The sequence below is a fragment of the Parasteatoda tepidariorum genome, chromosome 4, assembly GCF_982258835.1.
Source record: "Parasteatoda tepidariorum strain Cologne lab strain chromosome 4, Ptep-v5.0, whole genome shotgun sequence".
In the NCBI taxonomy this organism is placed as follows: Eukaryota; Metazoa; Arthropoda; class Arachnida; order Araneae; family Theridiidae; genus Parasteatoda; species Parasteatoda tepidariorum.
In genome coordinates, this window is record NC_141758.1 from 119,832,286 (window position 1) to 119,855,777 (window position 23,492).

At 31.6% G+C, this 23,492-nt stretch overlaps 1 protein-coding gene across 2 annotated transcripts in view; it reads left to right on the plus strand.

Annotated features, from left to right (window-relative positions):
• The first annotated feature begins 416 nt into the window (after window positions 1-416).
• LOC147812654 (disco-interacting protein 2 homolog A-like) overlaps window positions 417-23,492 on the plus strand; it is an 86,497-nt gene continuing 63,421 nt past the window's right edge. The window contains exons 1-4 of one of the 2 annotated variants that reach the window (XM_087161978.1): window positions 417-472; window positions 3,382-3,475; window positions 3,559-3,661; window positions 13,666-13,794. The gene's annotated coding sequence lies outside the window, so the exon portion shown is untranslated. Of the gene's footprint in view, window positions 473-3,381; window positions 3,476-3,558; window positions 3,662-12,725; window positions 12,806-13,665; window positions 13,795-23,492 lie in introns of those variants that run through there. The other variant, XM_087161980.1, reaches the window with a different exon arrangement.

The window sequence follows — 23,492 nt, forward strand, 5'->3', positions numbered from 1 at the left end:
AGAGGTATGAGAATGAGAAGCATAGGTTCATAGAATGAAAGTTGTTCAGTATTTATTTTTTCTTTCAAATTAATAATATTTTTTATTTGATTTTATAACGGTCCTTGAACTGCCGTCCCAATTGTTTGTGTACGACTACTAATGTTCAACTCCGTAGCCTTGTAATTTTGAACACAATCCAGACGACAAGATAACTCCTGGATTCGCCTTCTTCTAGGACTTTTTAATGGAACTAGCCCGCATTTGCGTTATATGAAGAGGAAAACCATGAAAATCTCCCACGGTTAGTCTAACGGCAAGGGGGAAAATAGTATTAATAAATTATGCACATAATGCATGAGCAATGTTGTAAATTAAGCAGTATTATTTTTAATTGTTCCTTTTGAAATGCTGATAAGCGTTGTTTGCATTTTTTAGGACGTGTCTTGACATGAAAAAGAGGAAAAGTATTTTCCTCTGCATGATAGTTCTGGTAAGAATTTTAATTACCTATTCAGAAATTTTCGGGTTGTTCAAATAAAAAGAAAAGGGCTTTGTGGTTTGTTTATTTTTTCTAGCAATGGGGGAAGAAGGTTATAAGTAGTGCTGACGTAGGACACTAAAATTCGATCTATTTTTTTGTTGAGTCACGAATTACTACAATGAGCTAACATTTGGAAGTAGAATTCTGTGTTTCCGGGTATAAAAAGTTAAGACTTTTTTTTGTATTGGTAGGAGAATTGATGCTAATTTTTGCTAAGCTACCAGCTCTAAATATTTTCTAAAAAAATTTAACGTTTGAAGGCACACTTCAAATTTGTAGTTTTCAACACGAGCTAAAGAGAGTTTGAATAAACTCCGTGAACTTGAGACACAAAAAAAATTCTGAACAGTCCTCGTCTATAACTATTCAAATTCCGTGGCAAGAGCAAATGTGCAAAATCTGAAAGACAAAAAGAACTTTAGACAATAAATTTTATCAAACCAAAGTGGAACTACGATTTCCTACAAGATGAAACATTTTACTACTTACTAGGCAAAGAGAAAGCTAAAAATTGTTTTGTACACTCATTTTTGGTTGGTTTGCCAACAAATTCATTTACAATTGTGGTTTTTAGAAGGGGAAAGGTTGCTAAAATTTGTTTTGGCCATAATTTTAATGGATTAGTACACTAAATGAAATTTTTTTGCCGATGATGTTCGAAGACAAATAAGAAGAATGTTGGACGAAAGTTAGTTTTAGCCGTTTCCTTTTAATCGATGAAGGTAGAGCCGAAATTGTTTGTTGGGCTTACAAATTTCTACAGTGGTAAGATTGAAATTTTTAAATTTTTATATAAATCAAGTGTCTGCTTAGAAGAAATTTGGGTCCGCTAACGGACCCCTTACAAAATGATTTTTCTTTTAATCTGACCTTTCAAAAATTTGTTTATCTTCGTTATTGTTTTGTTAATCGAATAAACTCTTCCCAAGGGGAAAAAAATAAAGATGGATGTAAGCAAATTAAGTTTTGTCTTCCGCAGACGCCTCTTCCTATATTCGTCCGAAATGAATATTCTGCGTTCAGCAGTATAGACTAAATACCAAATATTTGTATGTTGCATCTCTAATTTAGAAGCAGCAATTGCTGTTTACTTTTGAAAATTTTTTTTAATTATAGTTTTACAGTGCTGAGCATAATTTTGTATCTATTTACAATTTAAAAACTCCTTGAAAAAGTTTTTCGCAAAAACGGGACCCTATTTGCACAAATTCATAAAAGCAGGATCCTGGTTGAAAGAATGTGATTTAAGGTTTTTTTTATATTCACAAATTACGTGTGATTTTTTCACAATTTTACAAAAACGAACCTTTCATAAAATGTTTGGACAGACCCCTGTAAATGTTTTTTAGATCTTCAATGACAAAATTTTGTTAGTAACCTGAAAATTTGTCGTAATAGCGAATTTCTTGCTGCATGCCGTGTTTGTATCTAACTTTGCCTGTACTAAACACTTTATTTACTAAATTATTACAAAAATTATCATAAGTGTGATTAACTTTTTTGTCCAATTAAATATTGTTTATTTAACATCTTTGACAAAAAAAATTAAATATTATTTTCTAATTTACATTACATTATAAAAATATTATTTAAGTAAAACATTTAATACTTTGTTTTAAATATAGTTGAATTAATGAATCAATAAAAAATAAGAAAGATATGCGAACTTGATCGAGATAGAAAGCTGAGAATTGGTGGAATAAAATTGAGGAACCATAAAATGACGTCCTATAACGAATTACCATAATCTAAGTGGTTACATTGGTGATGTTCAACTTCAAAATATTCTTGAGTTGCTTCTATTCTTCAAAATATTCTTGAGTTGCTAACTAGAAATGATAAAGAGAAAGTCATATTGCAGTGACGGACAAGTTCCAATGGGATATTTTGTTCCGGCTCAATGCTTTAATGGAAATAATATTTGTTGACAAATATTTATTATATATAAGCTTATATAATATATGTTTATTTAGAAATATGTTACATGGTGTGTATCGTTTTTAAAAGTGCTTAAAGGTGATTATTTTCGTTATTCTTTTTTTAAACGACCTTACAGGTGTTTTTTTTATTGGATGTTTTTAAAAAGTGTTTAATTTTCCCTTTTCGAAAATGAGATTTTTTTTTCTTTACCATGTCGATTTTAACCACGTATGCGTGCTTTCCACATTGTTCTATTCAGCGTTTTCACAATTCATTTAACCACATTACATTTCGGCGTACCATTGGTCCATGGCGTGTAAAAGCGTCAATCCTTTTACATGTTTGATAAAATACTTGCGAGTCCGCATGTGCGTCGAATGAGCTGGGTTCGGTGAGATTCTTGCACTCTCATTTGAAGCTCTGCTGAATTTTGCAAGATATTCTCAATTCCATGCTTCATTTTCCGCCCTCTGATATCGAACCTAAAAGTTTCTTGATCATTTTATAATGGCTAATATAGTCAAGAAAAAGAGTTCTTTGTCAAAAACTAGTTATTTTATTATGATCGTGTAAAGTCTTTAAAAATTTATTTTGTTACTGGATATAGTGCTTAAAAGGTGCTTATTTTTTGTTGAAAGATTTGTCTACGCACCCTGTGTTTAGTAATATATGGCTATTCAGAAAAAGTACGCTTTTGTATCTTGTCTGAGTTCGTAACTTGAAATGTCTGAACTAGTTAATTAGGATAGTCACCCTCAGGAACCATTTAGATTGAATTTTTTCCCCAGCTGTTTAGTTTATCAACCAAATTCGCAAACTAAAAGCTATTAATTATTACTAAGTTAAGTGTTATTATACAAATGACTGTAGTATTCCCTTTAATTTACATCAGTTAAATTTAAATTATTTTTTAATTAATCATTTATTTTCACATATAGGTAAATCAGTTAAATGAAGCTTTGGAAGTATACTCATCAGAAGTTTTAAAACTTTGAAGAATATGAGCTGGAATGTAAAATTGCTGGAAGAAAGGTTAAATTTATTTCAATAATTGTAATTGAAAACTCTGTTTCATATTTGTATATTTCTTAACTATGTAATTTGTATTTTTTAAGCTTTTTATTTAGTTTCCCTTCCCAGCTGCTCGTCCTTTGTTGACAGCTTATTGTGCACCTACAACCCTAGAATACATTAGAAAAAAGTTACAGTAAAATCAAGGTATCCTATTTATATTTTATTTTATTTGCATCCAATGTTATTTAGTTAGACTACCGTTATAATTAGTTTTTTTCCGCTTTTTTAAAAAAAAAATTAATACAATCAAACCCCCTATAGTAAACATAATTTATAGTGAACTCCTGAATATAGTGAACGAAATGTTCACTCCCTTGCCTTGCTATGAACATATATTATTTTTTGAGGATATAGTGAACCAAAAAAAAAGAGAGGAAATTGGAAATTATGAACTTTTTTCTGTCTTCGACTGATTTTTTCTTCATTTTTTGATAATTTTGAAATTTTACATAAAATACATAAACCGATTTTCAAAGCCATCTGCTGAGTGGAATGTAGCCATAAAGCATCTTGTTTACCTCTTCTATCTCAGTTACCCGTCCTTAAATAAAGGCCATCCCTAAATTTTTTTTTGTGCGCAAAATGAAGAGTAATAAAAAATAAAAGTTAACGCATTTTTTGTTAATACATATTGTTTTTTTTAAAATTATATTTGCATTTCTTTTTATTGGTCATTTGATTAAACAATGCGTAATACAAGGAAGTAGTTCGGAAAAATTAGTTAAAATAGTTTGCAGTACGGATATAGTGAACTCCCCGTTAAAGTGAACCGAAATTTCGGTCCCTTGAACGTTCACTATAGCGGGGTTTGACTGTAAAAGAAAAAATCCGTTTTTTCTTAGAAAGCTCCGATTTTTCTATTGACTGGAAAAACTTCCATATTTCAAATTTCGGTCCCTTGAACGTTCACTATAGCGGGGTTTGACTGTAAAAGAAAAAATCCGTTTTTTCTTAGAAAGCTCCGATTTTTCTATTGACTGGAAAAACTTCCATATTTCAAATTTCGGTCCCTTGAACGTTCACTATAGCGGGGTTTGACACTAAAAGAAAAAATCCGTTTTTTCTTAGAAAGCTCCGATTTTTCTATTGACTGGAAAAACTTCCATATTTCAAATTTCGGTCCCTTGAACGTTCACTATAGCGGGGTTTGACTGTAAAAGAAAAAATCCGTTTTTTCTTAGAAAGCTCCGATTTTTCTATTGACTGGAAAAAGTTCCATATTTCAAATTTCGGTCCCTTGAACGTTCACTATAGCGGGGTTTGACACTAAAAGAAAAAATCCGTTTTTTCTTAGAAAGCTCCGATTTTTCTATTGACTGGAAAAACTTCCATATTTCAAATTTCGGTCCCTTGAACGTTCACTATAGCGGGGTTTGACACTAAAAGAAAAAATCCGTTTTTTCTTAGAAAGCTCCGATTTTTCTATTGACTGGAAAAACTTCCATATTTCAAATTTCGGTCCCTTGAACGTTCACTATAGCGGGGTTTGACACTAAAAGAAAAAATCCGTTTTTTCTTAGAAAGCTCCGATTTTTCTATTGACTGGAAAAACTTCCATATTTCAAATTTCGGTCCCTTGAACGTTCACTATAGCGGGGTTTGACTGTAAAAGAAAAAATCCGTTTTTTCTTAGAAAGCTCCGATTTTTCTATTGACTGGAAAAACTTCCATATTTCAAATTTCGGTCCCTTGAACGTTCACTATAGCGGGGTTTGACACTAAAAGAAAAAATCCGTTTTTTCTTAGAAAGCTCCGATTTTTCTATTGACTGGAAAAACTTCCATATTTCAAATTTCGGTCCCTTGAACGTTCACTATAGCGGGGTTTGACACTAAAAGAAAAAATCCGTTTTTTCTTAGAAAGCTCCGCTTTTTCTATTGACTGGAAAAACTTCCATATTTCAAATTTCGGTCCCTTGAACGTTCACTATAGCGGGGTTTGACACTAAAAGAAAAAATCCGTTTTTTCTTAGAAAGCTCCGATTTTTCTATTGACTGGAAAAACTTCCATATTTCAAATTTCGGTCCCTTGAACGTTCACTATAGCGGGGTTTGACTGTAAAAGAAAAAATCCGTTTTTTCTTAGAAAGCTCCGATTTTTCTATTGACTGGAAAAAGTTCCATATTTCAAATTTCGGTCCCTTGAACGTTCACTATAGCGGGGTTTGACACTAAAAGAAAAAATCCGTTTTTTCTTAGAAAGCTCCGATTTTTCTATTGACTGGAAAAAGTTCCATATTTCAAATTTCGGTCCCTTGAACGTTCACTATAGCGGGGTTTGACACTAAAAGAAAAAATCCGTTTTTTCTTAGAAAGCTCCGATTTTTCTATTGACTGGAAAAACTTCCATATTTCAAATTTCGGTCCCTTGAACGTTCACTATAGCGGGGTTTGACACTAAAAGAAAAAATCCGTTTTTTCTTAGAAAGCTCCGATTTTTCTATTGACTGGAAAAACTTCCATATTTCAAATTTCGGTCCCTTGAACGTTCACTATAGCGGGGTTTGACTGTAAAAGAAAAAATCCGTTTTTTCTTAGAAAGCTCCGATTTTTCTATTGACTGGAAAAACTTCCATATTTCAAATTTCGGTCCCTTGAACGTTCACTATAGCGGGGTTTGACACTAAAAGAAAAAATCCGTTTTTTCTTAGAAAGCTCCGATTTTTCTATTGACTGGAAAAACTTCCATATTTCAAATTTCGGTCCCTTGAACGTTCACTATAGCGGGGTTTGACTGTAAAAGAAAAAATCCGTTTTTTCTTAGAAAGCTCCGATTTTTCTATTGACTGGAAAAAGTTCCATATTTCAAATTTCGGTCCCTTGAACGTTCACTATAGCGGGGTTTGACACTAAAAGAAAAAATCCGTTTTTTCTTAGAAAGCTCCGATTTTTCTATTGACTGGAAAAAGTTCCATATTTCAAATTTCGGTCCCTTGAACGTTCACTATAGCGGGGTTTGACACTAAAAGAAAAAATCCGTTTTTTCTTAGAAAGCTCCGATTTTTCTATTGACTGGAAAAACTTCCATATTTCAAATTTCGGTCCCTTGAACGTTCACTATAGCGGGGTTTGACACTAAAAGAAAAAATCCGTTTTTTCTTAGAAAGCTCCGATTTTTCTATTGACTGGAAAAACTTCCATATTTCAAATTTCGGTCCCTTGAACGTTCACTATAGCGGGGTTTGACTGTAAAAGAAAAAATCCGTTTTTTCTTAGAAAGCTCCGATTTTTCTATTGACTGGAAAAACTTCCATATTTCAAATTTCGGTCCCTTGAACGTTCACTATAGCGGGGTTTGACACTAAAAGAAAAAATCCGTTTTTTCTTAGAAAGCTCCGATTTTTCTATTGACTGGAAAAACTTCCATATTTCAAATTTCGGTCCCTTGAACGTTCACTATAGCGGGGTTTGACACTAAAAGAAAAAATCCGTTTTTTCTTAGAAAGCTCCGATTTTTCTATTGACTGGAAAAACTTCCATATTTCAAATTTCGGTCCCTTGAACGTTCACTATAGCGGGGTTTGACTGTAAAAGAAAAAATCCGTTTTTTCTTAGAAAGCTCCGATTTTTCTATTGACTGGAAAAACTTCCATATTTCAAATTTCGGTCCCTTGAACGTTCACTATAGCGGGGTTTGACACTAAAAGAAAAAATCCGTTTTTTCTTAGAAAGCTCCGATTTTTCTATTGACTGGAAAAACTTCCATATTTCAAATTTCGGTCCCTTGAACGTTCACTATAGCGGGGTTTGACTGTAAAAGAAAAAATCCGTTTTTTCTTAGAAAGCTCCGATTTTTCTATTGACTGGAAAAACTTCCATATTTCAAATTTCGGTCCCTTGAACGTTCACTATAGCGGGGTTTGACACTAAAAGAAAAAATCCGTTTTTTCTTAGAAAGCTCCGATTTTTCTATTGACTGGAAAAACTTCCATATTTCAAATTTCGGTCCCTTGAACGTTCACTATAGCGGGGTTTGACACTAAAAGAAAAAATCCGTTTTTTCTTAGAAAGCTCCGCTTTTTCTATTGACTGGAAAAACTTCCATATTTCAAATTTCGGTCCCTTGAACGTTCACTATAGCGGGGTTTGACACTAAAAGAAAAAATCCGTTTTTTCTTAGAAAGCTCCGATTTTTCTATTGACTGGAAAAACTTCCATATTTCAAATTTCGGTCCCTTGAACGTTCACTATAGCGGGGTTTGACTGTAAAAGAAAAAATCCGTTTTTTCTTAGAAAGCTCCGATTTTTCTATTGACTGGAAAAAGTTCCATATTTCAAATTTCGGTCCCTTGAACGTTCACTATAGCGGGGTTTGACACTAAAAGAAAAAATCCGTTTTTTCTTAGAAAGCTCCGATTTTTCTATTGACTGGAAAAAGTTCCATATTTCAAATTTCGGTCCCTTGAACGTTCACTATAGCGGGGTTTGACACTAAAAGAAAAAATCCGTTTTTTCTTAGAAAGCTCCGATTTTTCTATTGACTGGAAAAACTTCCATATTTCAAATTTCGGTCCCTTGAACGTTCACTATAGCGGGGTTTGACACTAAAAGAAAAAATCCGTTTTTTCTTAGAAAGCTCCGATTTTTCTATTGACTGGAAAAACTTCCATATTTCAAATTTCGGTCCCTTGAACGTTCACTATAGCGGGGTTTGACTGTAAAAGAAAAAATCCGTTTTTTCTTAGAAAGCTCCGATTTTTCTATTGACTGGAAAAACTTCCATATTTCAAATTTCGGTCCCTTGAACGTTCACTATAGCGGGGTTTGACACTAAAAGAAAAAATCCGTTTTTTCTTAGAAAGCTCCGATTTTTCTATTGACTGGAAAAACTTCCATATTTCAAATTTCGGTCCCTTGAACGTTCACTATAGCGGGGTTTGACTGTAAAAGAAAAAATCCGTTTTTTCTTAGAAAGCTCCGATTTTTCTATTGACTGGAAAAAGTTCCATATTTCAAATTTCGGTCCCTTGAACGTTCACTATAGCGGGGTTTGACACTAAAAGAAAAAATCCGTTTTTTCTTAGAAAGCTCCGATTTTTCTATTGACTGGAAAAAGTTCCATATTTCAAATTTCGGTCCCTTGAACGTTCACTATAGCGGGGTTTGACGCTAAAAGAAAAAATCCGTTTTTTCTTAGAAAGCTCCGATTTTTCTATTGACTGGAAAAACTTCCATATTTCAAATTTCGGTCCCTTGAACGTTCACTATAGCGGGGTTTGACACTAAAAGAAAAAATCCGTTTTTTCTTAGAAAGCTCCGATTTTTCTATTGACTGGAAAAACTTCCATATTTCAAATTTCGGTCCCTTGAACGTTCACTATAGCGGGGTTTGACTGTAAAAGAAAAAATCCGTTTTTTCTTAGAAAGCTCCGATTTTTCTATTGACTGGAAAAACTTCCATATTTCAAATTTCGGTCCCTTGAACGTTCACTATAGCGGGGTTTGACACTAAAAGAAAAAATCCGTTTTTTCTTAGAAAGCTCCGATTTTTCTATTGACTGGAAAAACTTCCATATTTCAAATTTCGGTCCCTTGAACGTTCACTATAGCGGGGTTTGACTGTAAAAGAAAAAATCCGTTTTTTCTTAGAAAGCTCCGATTTTTCTATTGACTGGAAAAACTTCCATATTTCAAATTTCGGTCCCTTGAACGTTCACTATAGCGGGGTTTGACACTAAAAGAAAAAATCCGTTTTTTCTTAGAAAGCTCCGATTTTTCTATTGACTGGAAAAACTTCCATATTTCAAATTTCGGTCCCTTGAACGTTCACTATAGCGGGGTTTGACTGTAAAAGAAAAAATCCGTTTTTTCTTAGAAAGCTCCGATTTTTCTATTGACTGGAAAAAGTTCCATATTTCAAATTTCGGTCCCTTGAACGTTCACTATAGCGGGGTTTGACACTAAAAGAAAAAATCCGTTTTTTCTTAGAAAGCTCCGATTTTTCTATTGACTGGAAAAACTTCCATATTTCAAATTTCGGTCCCTTGAACGTTCACTATAGCGGGGTTTGACACTAAAAGAAAAAATCCGTTTTTTCTTAGAAAGCTCCGATTTTTCTATTGACTGGAAAAACTTCCATATTTCAAATTTCGGTCCCTTGAACGTTCACTATAGCGGGGTTTGACTGTAAAAGAAAAAATCCGTTTTTTCTTAGAAAGCTCCGATTTTTCTATTGACTGGAAAAACTTCCATATTTCAAATTTCGGTCCCTTGAACGTTCACTATAGCGGGGTTTGACACTAAAAGAAAAAATCCGTTTTTTCTTAGAAAGCTCCGATTTTTCTATTGACTGGAAAAACTTCCATATTTCAAATTTCGGTCCCTTGAACGTTCACTATAGCGGGGTTTGACTGTAAAAGAAAAAATCCGTTTTTTCTTAGAAAGCTCCGATTTTTCTATTGACTGGAAAAACTTCCATATTTCAAATTTCGGTCCCTTGAACGTTCACTATAGCGGGGTTTGACACTAAAAGAAAAAATCCGTTTTTTCTTAGAAAGCTCCGATTTTTCTATTGACTGGAAAAACTTCCATATTTCAAATTTCGGTCCCTTGAACGTTCACTATAGCGGGGTTTGACACTAAAAGAAAAAATCCGTTTTTTCTTAGAAAGCTCCGCTTTTTCTATTGACTGGAAAAACTTCCATATTTCAAATTTCGGTCCCTTGAACGTTCACTATAGCGGGGTTTGACACTAAAAGAAAAAATCCGTTTTTTCTTAGAAAGCTCCGATTTTTCTATTGACTGGAAAAACTTCCATATTTCAAATTTCGGTCCCTTGAACGTTCACTATAGCGGGGTTTGACTGTAAAAGAAAAAATCCGTTTTTTCTTAGAAAGCTCCGATTTTTCTATTGACTGGAAAAAGTTCCATATTTCAAATTTCGGTCCCTTGAACGTTCACTATAGCGGGGTTTGACACTAAAAGAAAAAATCCGTTTTTTCTTAGAAAGCTCCGATTTTTCTATTGACTGGAAAAAGTTCCATATTTCAAATTTCGGTCCCTTGAACGTTCACTATAGCGGGGTTTGACACTAAAAGAAAAAATCCGTTTTTTCTTAGAAAGCTCCGATTTTTCTATTGACTGGAAAAACTTCCATATTTCAAATTTCGGTCCCTTGAACGTTCACTATAGCGGGGTTTGACACTAAAAGAAAAAATCCGTTTTTTCTTAGAAAGCTCCGATTTTTCTATTGACTGGAAAAACTTCCATATTTCAAATTTCGGTCCCTTGAACGTTCACTATAGCGGGGTTTGACTGTAAAAGAAAAAATCCGTTTTTTCTTAGAAAGCTCCGATTTTTCTATTGACTGGAAAAACTTCCATATTTCAAATTTCGGTCCCTTGAACGTTCACTATAGCGGGGTTTGACACTAAAAGAAAAAATCCGTTTTTTCTTAGAAAGCTCCGATTTTTCTATTGACTGGAAAAACTTCCATATTTCAAATTTCGGTCCCTTGAACGTTCACTATAGCGGGGTTTGACTGTAAAAGAAAAAATCCGTTTTTTCTTAGAAAGCTCCGATTTTTCTATTGACTGGAAAAAGTTCCATATTTCAAATTTCGGTCCCTTGAACGTTCACTATAGCGGGGTTTGACACTAAAAGAAAACCGTTTTTTCTTAGAAAGCTCCGATTTTTCTATTGACTGGAAAAAGTTCCATATTTCAAATTTCGGTCCCTTGAACGTTCACTATAGCGGGGTTTGACACTAAAAGAAAAAATCCGTTTTTTCTTAGAAAGCTCCGATTTTTCTATTGACTGGAAAAACTTCCATATTTCAAATTTCGGTCCCTTGAACGTTCACTATAGCGGGGTTTGACACTAAAAGAAAAAAATCCGTTTTTTCTTAGAAAGCTCCGATTTTTCTATTGACTGGAAAAACTTCCATATTTCAAATTTCGGTCCCTTGAACGTTCACTATAGCGGGGTTTGACTGTAAAAGAAAAAATCCGTTTTTTCTTAGAAAGCTCCGATTTTTCTATTGACTGGAAAAACTTCCATATTTCAAATTTCGGTCCCTTGAACGTTCACTATAGCGGGGTTTGACACTAAAAGAAAAAATCCGTTTTTTCTTAGAAAGCTCCGATTTTTCTATTGACTGGAAAAACTTCCATATTTCAAATTTCGGTCCCTTGAACGTTCACTATAGCGGGGTTTGACTGTAAAAGAAAAAATCCGTTTTTTCTTAGAAAGCTCCGATTTTTCTATTGACTGGAAAAACTTCCATATTTCAAATTTCGGTCCCTTGAACGTTCACTATAGCGGGGTTTGACACTAAAAGAAAAAATCCGTTTTTTCTTAGAAAGCTCCGATTTTTCTATTGACTGGAAAAACTTCCATATTTCAAATTTCGGTCCCTTGAACGTTCACTATAGCGGGGTTTGACACTAAAAGAAAAAATCCGTTTTTTCTTAGAAAGCTCCGCTTTTTCTATTGACTGGAAAAACTTCCATATTTCAAATTTCGGTCCCTTGAACGTTCACTATAGCGGGGTTTGACACTAAAAGAAAAAATCCGTTTTTTCTTAGAAAGCTCCGCTTTTTCTATTGACTGGAATAACTTCCATATTTCAAATTTCGGTCCCTTGAACGTTCACTATAGCGGGGTTTGACACTAAAAGAAAAAATCCGTTTTTTCTTAGAAAGTTCTGCTTTTTCTATTGACTGAAAAAAACTTCCATATTTCACCTTTTTTCCTTTCTAGTTAAAACGAATTTTAAAATTGCATTCACTTGATTTAAAATAATGGATCGCGGTTTATATACATACGATTAACAAGAAAACACATCGCAGTATATATTCAGGACGTGATTTAACACTTAACCTACCATAATCGGTCAAATGACCGTTTAAGAGCATCGAAAATGCACCCATCGTTTTTGCACATTTGACTTCATGACTTTTTCTAACAATTATACACAGTTACAATATTCGTTTATTATCTTTATATATTTTGTTTGTTTCGAATAATACTTGTCGTGTACCTTATTTCGTCCAGAACCGGTCATTTGACCCGGAGAACAATTTATTGCTTTCGAAGGTTATCGAATCAGGAATTACGATGTAATGCTTATGACTGTTTTTAAAGGATGCAATAAATTTATCAATAATACTTTTCTTATATTATTCACGTTATTATTGCTTATATTATTCACATAGACATTTTATTCACTCTTTTTGTGCTATGTCAGACCAATTGAGTGGTTTCTTTTTAGGTTAAAACATCTGGCCTTTTCAGTTAACTCGGTGTACGTCAATTATCTATAATAGCATCCCTGGCAGAGCATATTAAGGTATTATAGAGCATACATAAGTATTATTTTAACTGTCACTTTTATGATATATTAATGAATATAAAAGTTGCCTTAGTACTAAATATTTCTGCTTCTAAAACATAAGATAAAAGGGAAGTGTAGTGTGTATACCACTACAAAATTACAATTAAAACTCACTTGTAAATAAGACATGTTAACTTGATTCTACGCTGGGGTACCTGTTCACAGATGAAGGTTGACATGATCGATGAATATGTCTCCACATTGAGGACTCGGACGTGATGTGAACATGCCTGCTTGGACAAGAAACTCCCACTTCAATTTGAACACGCCTACTTCGATGGATGGTCCACAGTTGACTTGCTACTTGTGACTGTTACAATATCCACCTCGAGCTGTTGCTACTCAGTCTCGATCACACACAACGTATTCACTCTACTGCTGAAGGCAACACAGGAGCGACCACTATCGTGAACTTAATACAACTCTCATTATCAGCACTCAAAAGTGGGGTGATCTTAATACAGCTCTCCCGACTTCTCACAAAACAGTAATGAATCAACCAGTGTTATCCGTTCATCGAATTCTGTCACAGCTATAATTCTGTGGGGAGTACTGTAGTGTGTCTACCGCTACAAAATTACATTTACAATTCACTAGTATATAAGACATGTTCCTTTTCAAAAATGAAGGCTGACATGGTCGATAAATATATCCCCCCCCCCCAAATATTTTTTTGGCTATGACAGTATTCTTACATTATAACAATCATTTCTGCTCAAACTACGATATTGAGTATTGACTGTGTTATTTAATTTCTCTGATTTTTCATATCTGTTTTTATATTGATATTTATTCTTTAATTTCCTCTTTTCTAGTGAACTGGAGTGTGCTTTGATGTACCTGCCCTTTATTTATGTGTGAGACTTCTTGAGAATACTATCTGAATTTACTGATAAGGGTTGGGGGACTGAACTTTGTGAAAAATGCACTTCATTTTTAGTACGGTAAGTACCGATTTTCTTGTTTTGACTATATTTTCAAAATTTCTCCCGAAAAAAAAATACCCTCAAACATAACTTTAACACTTACTAGATTCTTGTATATCCTCAACTTTCATTCTTTGGGGATCTTACCAGCATGGTTCTTAGCTTTTTCAAAAAAAGCTTAAATATGCTTATTTTCGATTTTCGTTTCTTAAAAGCCCGGAAAAGTGCTTTTACATTGGGTGTATTTTAAAAGTGCTTAATTTTTCCCCTTTCAAAAATGAGATTTTTTTCCTTTACCATGTCGATTTTCACGACGTATATCAAAAGCGTGCTTTTCACATTGTTCTATTCAGCGTTTTCACAATTCCTTCAACCACAATCCATTTCCGCTTACAGTCGTCCATACCTTGAGAAAGCGTCAATCATTTTACATGTTTGATGAAATACTTGCGAAACCGCATGTCCCCCTACTCATCTGGGTTTGGTGAGATTCTTGCACTCTCATGTGCAACACTGTTGCATTTTGCAAGATATTCTCAATTTCAGACTTCATTTTCCACCCTCTGATATTGAACTGGAAAATTTCGTGATCATAATGCCTTATATAATCAAGAAAAGAGTTCTTTGTCAGAAAACTAGTTATTTTATCCTAATCATGTAAAATTTTTGAAAATTATTTTGCCTTTTGTTAATGTATATAGTGCTTAAAAAGTACTTAAAAGGTGCTTATTTTTTGTTGAGAGATTTGGCTACGAACTCTGACCGGCCTTCGCTAATTCACTTGTACAAACAATTTGTTTTGTTTTTTTACGTGAGATAAGTAGATGTACTGATTCAGTAATTTATGACAGTGATGCATAGTTACTGACTCCTTATTTCTTTTTATTCATTGAAGAACGTGGAAACTTAAGTATGCTATCAAATTAGAGATTAAACGAATATTGGGCCATTACTCTACATTCGGTAAAGTTTTTTTTTTGGGGGGGGGGGCGAGAGGGGAGGATGATTAGAATAGATTTAACAAAGAATACTCTAAAATTGTGTGTTTTTTATACACCATTGGAAATACTTTTTACATATATTTTTAATTTCTAAAATTTGTTCATTTAATTTCTGAGATGCAAATGGAAAAGCGAAATTTCAAGGATTCAAACTAGATTAATTTATATAGAACTATGGGCATTGTATTGCTGATTTTTTAAAAATTATATTCAGATATAATTTAGTCGTCTTTTCAACACTTTTTGTTTAAGAATTGAGAACCTTTTCTTTATCCTGCTTTTGTTTTTTTTTTTTATGTTTTAATTATAGCGCAGCATTGTAACACAGCATTTTTACTTTCAATTTTTTTCCTGTAACATAAGACAGATAATCAGTAACGCAGGAAATTGTTATTTTCAAATTTTTTTTTCTGTTTCTTTCTTACTTTATTTATTAACTTTTCTTTTTATCAGCGTTTTTTATAAATCGTTCCTAAGGAACGTTATTCTTTTTATGTCACTTTTGTATTCGGCACTTTTTCTAAAAAAATTGGAACTGTGAAAAATTAGTGAGATTTTTAACGTTAAATATTTTGTTGCAAAAATTACGAACGATTTTTGTTTCGGCTCCTTTCTGACTTTTACGATTTTAAACAGAGTGCGTAGCATTGTTATAAAGTGCTTATTTTTGATTTTCGTTTTTTTAAACGCCCTTAAAGGTGCTTTTTTTATAGGGTGTTTCTGAAAATTTCTTAAGTTTCCAAAATGAGATATTTTATCTTAAGCATGTAGATTTTCATTACGAATTATGCGAAAATGCGTGGTTTTCTTCTTTTATTTTATTTTAATAACCGTTGTTGAACAGCCGACCCAATTTTTATGGATTTACGACTACTAATGTTCAACTACGTAGTCTTGTAATTTTGAGCCAAATCCATGAGACAAGGGAACTCCTGGATCGAGTATTGGGAGAAATTTGCCCTTGTGGAGGACATTTTGATGGATCTAATCTTTTTCTGCTCAAACTATAAACCATGTGAAGTAAGTATTTTTAAAATTAAATCCATACAAAGATACTAACGATTGGAAAAGTTTTTATTCACAATAATGCTGATAAACTGTACAAAAATAAAGATTTTTGTACTACCTATATTAAAAAATGCAATACTCATAAATAAAAATGAAAATATTATCTTTTTTATGAATGACAATCCACTGGTCTGGCAGCTTCTTTTCAAAGTTTTATATAAAATCTTCATAATCTTAAATTTTGTCATCAACAGACCATTGCTTAAATTCTTCTTCCCCTCTTTTTTTCAAGAGCAATAATTCTTTCTTCTGGTGCTTTTCTTTTTGGGGGCCTTAATTCCTTAGTTATGTAATGATGAGGTAAATTTGGGAAAAATAGAGGGGAATGCATCAGAAGTTAAGTCTGTGCTCTTTCGAGGTACAACAAGTATCGAACCATCTGCTCTTACTGCTTTATGTTCTCTTTCAATAAAGCGTTCTTCAAAGTACTTAAAACAGATAATTGTAGAATCAGTAACTTGAAAGTCTTTTCGAAAAGAGAGTTTCCTCCATTGATTCCTTCATTCTAAATCTTTTGGGAAACTAGTGATATTTGTATATGTTTCTCCTTCGTAACTAGAACGGTACTCCGGTACACAGCATGACCGTGGCATCTGCAAAAGAAATACATATAGCACGTTCCATTAATTTACGAAAAAATAAATATCTAATTTGATATGAATTTACGAAACAAATAAAAAATAATAAAAAAACTCAATTTTATATACTTCTAATTGAAAAGGCATCCAAAATTATAAATTAAATCTCATCATTATAATCTCAAATTATAATTCAATATATTTATAAAGAGTTTTAACAAATTCATAACATATGGGTCAAGCTAACGCTTGAAAGTAAGAAATAAAAAAAAAGTATATGAAACAGATTCAAAATATCATGGCAAAATAGCTACATAATTTGTTTTAAAATAGTCACTTTCTGTAACTAAAATGGTGAAAAAATATCTTATTGCTTTTCATACTTATTTCATGTAAAATTATGAGCAAAACTAGTTCCAGTAATAGCTTTTATAGTCAGTGATATCTTTTCTTAGTGAGATTTGTTTATTACAAGTAAAAAAATAAATTTTAAAGATTTTTTACTTATTTATTGTAAAAACAACAATAACAGAATTACTGCTATTTAATTGAAATTACGGCTTACTGTCTGTTAATTTTTTACACAGACAATTACACCTATGCATATTAGTGTAGTAGATAATATCACTTGATAGCATGTAAGACATAAAATAATTGAAGAAAAAAATTTTACAAGTTGACTAAGTTTAAAAAAAGTGTACAGCTTCATGCGCATAATGTTTTGAAATAAACTAAAGATGCAAAGTAATATTAAACCTATATTTAAAAATTTAGCAAAAATATATAAAGTCATAGCACATCATAAAATAATATGCTATGTTTAATCTATTGAAATTTTTTTATTATTTTCTTTAAAAAATTATTTTATTGTTTTCACTGTCATTTATAGTACAATCATATGTGTTAGTCTTCATAAAATGTATATATAAATTTCAAAAATATTTGCTGGTAAAACAAAATTAAAACTATATGTATTTCTAGTTTTGCTTTATTGTGTATTTAAATTATTTGAAGTACTAGAAACAGTTACTTTATTGTTTTTTAATGTTATTAAAAAATGTCAGGTAATTAAAAGAAAAGCAAAACAGTAATATAAGATTTATGTTTACAAAATGCTTCAAACCAAAACTAATATGCAAATAAAAATAAAGCTGCTTAAAATTTTAAATGTAGATAAAATTAGGTTTTAAGTTAGTAAAATCAGAAAATTTATTAATTTTTGAAAACTGGAAATAGACTTATTAAGAAATAATTAAACAGCAATTGGTTTGATGTTTAAAACACTTTTATGCACATTGATAAATACTTGCTTTTTATTTTAGAAGTTACGTAATAAGAAAATACTCAATAGAAAATACTTAAAAATTAAATAATACCTCATGTTTATATAATGTTTCAAACCAAACCAAATGGAAAATCTGAACTAAAACTACAGTATAATTTTAAGAACATATATTAAAATTTTGTATATATGAGTAGTCTGTGTTTCAAGAATTTAAAACTAGAAAAATTATACTAATAATTCAAAACTGAAAACAAAAATATATAAAAACAATTGTTTTTATATGCATGTGTAAAAAATTAAATTTATAGGTACCAGACCTAAGTAAATATTTATGGATCAAGCATTGCCTACTATATTACATACCTGGTAACAAATAAAACTATATAATAAAAGATACTTAATAATAAAATATGACTTCATCTTTGCTTAATGTACTTAATCGAATTAAAGCTGCAAAGAATTTTTAAAAATTTGAATTAAACAAGAAACTATAACAATTAGTCACTAATGAAAATTTAAATTAAAAATTCAAGCATTTAATATTTTATACATATAATTTATATAAATCAATTGAGAGGTACTTATGTAAATATTATTCATATTTATTCATTACTATGTTAAATGTCAAATAATTATAAAAGAATCAACTTAATACTAAAACTGCAAACCAAAATAAAGATGCTATAATTTTAAAAACGCATATTAAGTCTTAAAGGAAAGTATAAAAATGATATCTTCTCAATGGAAGGTATCTTCTCAAAATTTAAATCTGAAAACTAATTATTCAAGACTAGAATTAGAAGAATAAGAAAATTTATAAAAAATTATTTTAGCTTATATGTAAATGAATAAATATTATTGCTTGATCTTCAATATTACATGCAAGATTAGTTAAAAAGTATGACATAAAATCTCATGTTCACATTATGTTTCAAAGCAGAACTATTTTTTATTAACATAACTATTTGTCATTGATATGTTGATAAATAAGATATTTAACAGAAATGTACTGTAAATTTTGTTTGTACTTAATATATTACAAACAATAAATTATACAATATGGAAAATGTTGTACAAATAAGAATTACAGTTTTTTTACATCAAATAAGAGAAAAATGCAATATAACATCGAATAATCCAATATCTATACGATGTAAAGCTAAAAAATAGATTTAATGTAATCTAAAGTAATTTAACTAATCTCAATTACTATGAAATCTATAAAATATCTATCTAATAAATCATATCAGTAACTTTTATACAAAATAAAGAGATGGAGTTAGCATTTTAATAACTTGAAAAAGGAATGAACAATTTATTTAGAATAAAATCTAGAAGGGTAAACAAACCAGTGAAGGAACATTTAAGCTTCGCTTGCCTTTTAAAAATTCTTATTAATTTCAAAATTCGTAATTTTAGTTAAATGACAGTGTCAACATATTTGTTACTAATTGCAAATTATGTGAACGGAAATGTAGAGAGCTTACATAATATTGTTTTAAAGTTTTGGAGGTTCAAATAACAAGTAGTAAGAAGACCAAGTGAAAGAACAGCTCTTACCAGTGACTGAACACCCAGTAAAGGAACACTTAATTTTGGCTATTTTTTAATGCTCTTTATGAATTTATAAGCCATACAAATATTTAAAAACAAGCCTATTCTTGAAATTATAACATATAAATACTTGGAAAATGTTAACTTTTTTTCGTAATCATGAATTGAAAATTAAAGTGTCAACATATTAACACATACTGTTCGTTCACTGGGAAATCTATGCCCAGTAAAGGAACATGCCTGTTCCCTCACTGGTTAGAAGTTGTTTTTTGTATTTTTAACATACTTTTAATGCGGAACATCACTAAAGGTACAAGAAAATTAAAGTTTATTATTTATTTTCATTAACTTAGAAAAAAAAAACAATAAAGGAGCACTTGTTCCTTCACTGGTTTTTCATCGTTTGGTGATCCAGTGAATAAACACCCCCTTATCTCAGTACTTTATTATGCTATGATGCTTAAAAAAATAAAACGTAACTTCAATAACTATATTTTGAATTCTCTTTTTCACAGTGAGAAAAATAAAACTATTACATGCAATTAATTCCACTTCAAACATATAAATACAAACACTCTCCTTATAGTTTTTTCAAAGAAAGAAGGTGTTGCAGAGATAATTATAAATTCAAAACTTTTTCCAGAGAAGTCTATTTGACCAGGTAATCCGAAACATTGCTAGATGATTACTGTTTGGCAGTAAGCTATCGTTACCAATCAATCTAAAGAAAAACTTTCAAATTCTTATTTTTAATCAATACATATGAAATGTTCCTTCACTGGTTGGTTTACCCTACGTAACAAAGAATAATTTTTTTCGATAAGTTACTCATTGTTACAGGGTGTGATTATAATCAATAAGCTTTTAATTTAAACATTAAATTTGATTTAAACAACACAATATATCTAATACATTAGAAGAAACATTTAAATGAGATAAAGTGAACTTACTTCTCAAAAGGTTTGCTTTTCAAAGATTTCACTTTTCAAATAGGTCATTTCCAATCGGTTTAAATGGCTACCTCAGTCCGCTGTCTTTCTTTTCGACCTTCGTCTACTTAAAATCTAACCCCCCAGAGAGTGACATCACAATAAGAGAGTAGAAACAATATTTCGGCTGGAACACCCTATCTCGGAGGCTTTGAGCTAACCCGCAGTTGCGTTGCACGGAGAGGAAGACAGCGAGTACCTCCCACGGTTAGCCTGACGGCAAGGGGACTCTAACCCATGATCCGTGTGCCGCTGAGGATATTTAACGTCAGCACTGTGACTGGTGCAAGCTGGATGCGGAATTCATATCGCCTGGGTTCGCATTATTGGAAAACGAACGCTCTGTCTCCTGAGAAATCACGACTCGTGATTTTCTCATTTTATTTTATTTTGAACCCATCGTTGAACAGCCGTAGCCTTGTAATTTTGAACCCAATCCAGAAGACAAGTGAACTCCTGGATCGGTACCCCTGTAGGTATGGATTCGTTATAGGAACATGGAGGACTTTAAGACTCGACATATTTAACGTGCATCAATCACCATATACTACCATTTTCATTAATTCATTCTTCAGCTGGCGAGGATTGAATCCGCGACCTCTTGGACATCGGGCCAGCACCCTACAGACCAGGCTTTCCCGATGTTTACACTGGCCAGGATAGCCTGGTACTCCCGGTATAGTAAATGGTTACTGCTATACGTTAAATCTGCCGGGTCACAAAGACCTCCATGTTCCCATAACAAATCATACCCCTAGGGATACTGATCCAGAAGTTTCTTTGTCTTCTGGATTGGGCTTAAAATTATAAGGCTACTGAGTTGAACATTAGTAGTCGTAAAAGCAAAATTGGGTAGGCTGTTAAACGACTGTTGTATAGTTATAATATAACATTTAACGTTTACGCAATTCGTTCGACTACGATCCATTTCGACTTACCGTCAGTCTGCCAATCATTTTACACGTTTGATAAAATATTTGCTTGTCCGCATATGCGTATGCTGAGCTGAATTCGATGGGAAGGATTCGCGTACTCTCATGTATAGCGGCCTTTATTCTCAATTTCAGAATTTTCAGGGTTCATTTTCCGACCTCTGAAATTGAATCGAAAACTTCTCTCATTTTTACTGATCACTGGGATTAAATAAACATAGCCATTTTTTCTCCCAATAGCAAAGGAAATTTTTTTTTCTCTTGTTAATTTCATCGTTGATGAAGTGCTGTCGTCTTCCTCACTGGCAAGCTAAATGGCCTTCTCGCGCTCATTATGTAGAGATCAGTACCATAATCCTTGACTCTGACATGGAGATCATTCACTAATTACGTATTTTGATGGTTATCCCCAGAGTAATCAAGAATTACAAAACTTTATTGCCTCTAAATTCCCGTCTTGTATTTATTCCTTAATTTAATAAAGATAAAAATTGATTGAGATTTTTAGTTACAATATTTTTATCTGAGGGACCATCCACCTATAATTTACCACATTTAAAAAACAATTCTTGCATTTAATTAATTTTTTTATTATTTTTTGTTGTTGTATTAATACTTTTAAAAATTTTCAGTGCTCTTAATTTGTTTTATGAAAAAACTCAATAATACTTAAAGCAGGGGTCTGTTTAGAAGAAACTTGGGTCCGTTAACGGACCCTTCACAAAATATCTTTTTATAAAAACGGACCTTTCACAAAATATTTTAACTTAAAAACGGACACTTCACAAAATGATTTTTTTTTAATCGGACCCTTCACAAATTTGTTTATCTTCATTATTATTTTGTTAATCGAATAAACCCTTCCCAGGGCAGAAAACGAGAAAGATGGATGTAAACGAATTAAGTTTTGTCTTCGGCAGACGATTCTTCCATTATTAGGCCGAAATGAATATTCTGCGTTCAGCAGCAAGGGCTAAATACCAAATATTTGCATGTTGCATCTCTAATTTAGAAGCAGCAATTGCTGTTTATTTTTGAAAATTTAAAATTTTTTTATTATAATTTTACAGTGCCGAGCATAATCTTGTATCTATTAAAAATTTAAAAACTCCTTGAAAAAGTTATTTGCAATAACCGGACCCTATTTGCACAAATTCATAAAAGCGGACCCTGGTTGAAAGAATGTGAGTAATTTTTTCACAATTTCACGAAAAACGGACCTTTTACAAAATGTCTGGACAGACCCCTGCTTAAAGGCAAGATTTAAAAAAGTATGGATTGTTTTCCGCAGCATGTCCTTATTTAGACTTTGTGCCATTAAACCCTACATTCAATCAACAAATCAATCAATTAAAAAAGTATGAAGTTGGCTTTCACTATTTTAAATGCAGCAGAAAATCTTATGTTATTCCAAAAAACTCTAAATTCATTTCTTCATTATTTGATTTAAAAACAATTGAGATAAAAAAATTCAACCATCTCAAGTTTGTTAAATATTATGAATTAGTGTTTGTTAAATATTATGAATTTACTCCTGACAAAAATGTTTTGTTTCAAAACTCGTTTATTTACATTTCAAAATTATTATTTTTTAATCATTACATGAGAGAAGTGCTTAAACCAAGTAACAAATTTTAATAAAAATTATTAGGGGTCATACTCTAATCTACATTTGTAATACCAATTTATTTAAATTTTCTTAATTTGCTTAATTCTTTACTTATCTCTATAAATTCAATATAATCAATAACATAATCTTGTCAATGTTTTGTTGAATATGCTTTTATAAATAACTTATATTTAAATCTAAAAAATACACTTGTGAACCTTTATAAATAATAGTTAAATTAATTATAATTTTTAATAAATTTCTTTACCTTATTAAATAAAGTAATTAGTACTGATTTAAGAAATATAATGGGTCGCTCAATATTAAATATGCTTAAAATTGGGAATTAGTTTTTTTTATGGTGGCAAATGTAATCAAGAAAAGAGTTCTTTGTTAGAAACTAACTATTTAATCATGATCACATGAAGTTCTTGAAAATTATTTTGCATTTTGTTAATGCATATAAGAGGAACTTCCAACAATAGGAAGAGAAAATTTTTATTAGTGCTCATATCCTAATTATGATATTTTTTAAAGTGCTCACAAATATTTTTTGAGCACTTAAAAGGTGCTTATTTTTTGTTGAATTTGGCTACGCACTCTGGTTTTAGCACATGAAAATCGATGATTAGATCAAAATCATTAAGAGTGGACTCTTTTTAATTTTTCGCACTCTACATGCCATGTACACTTAATTTTT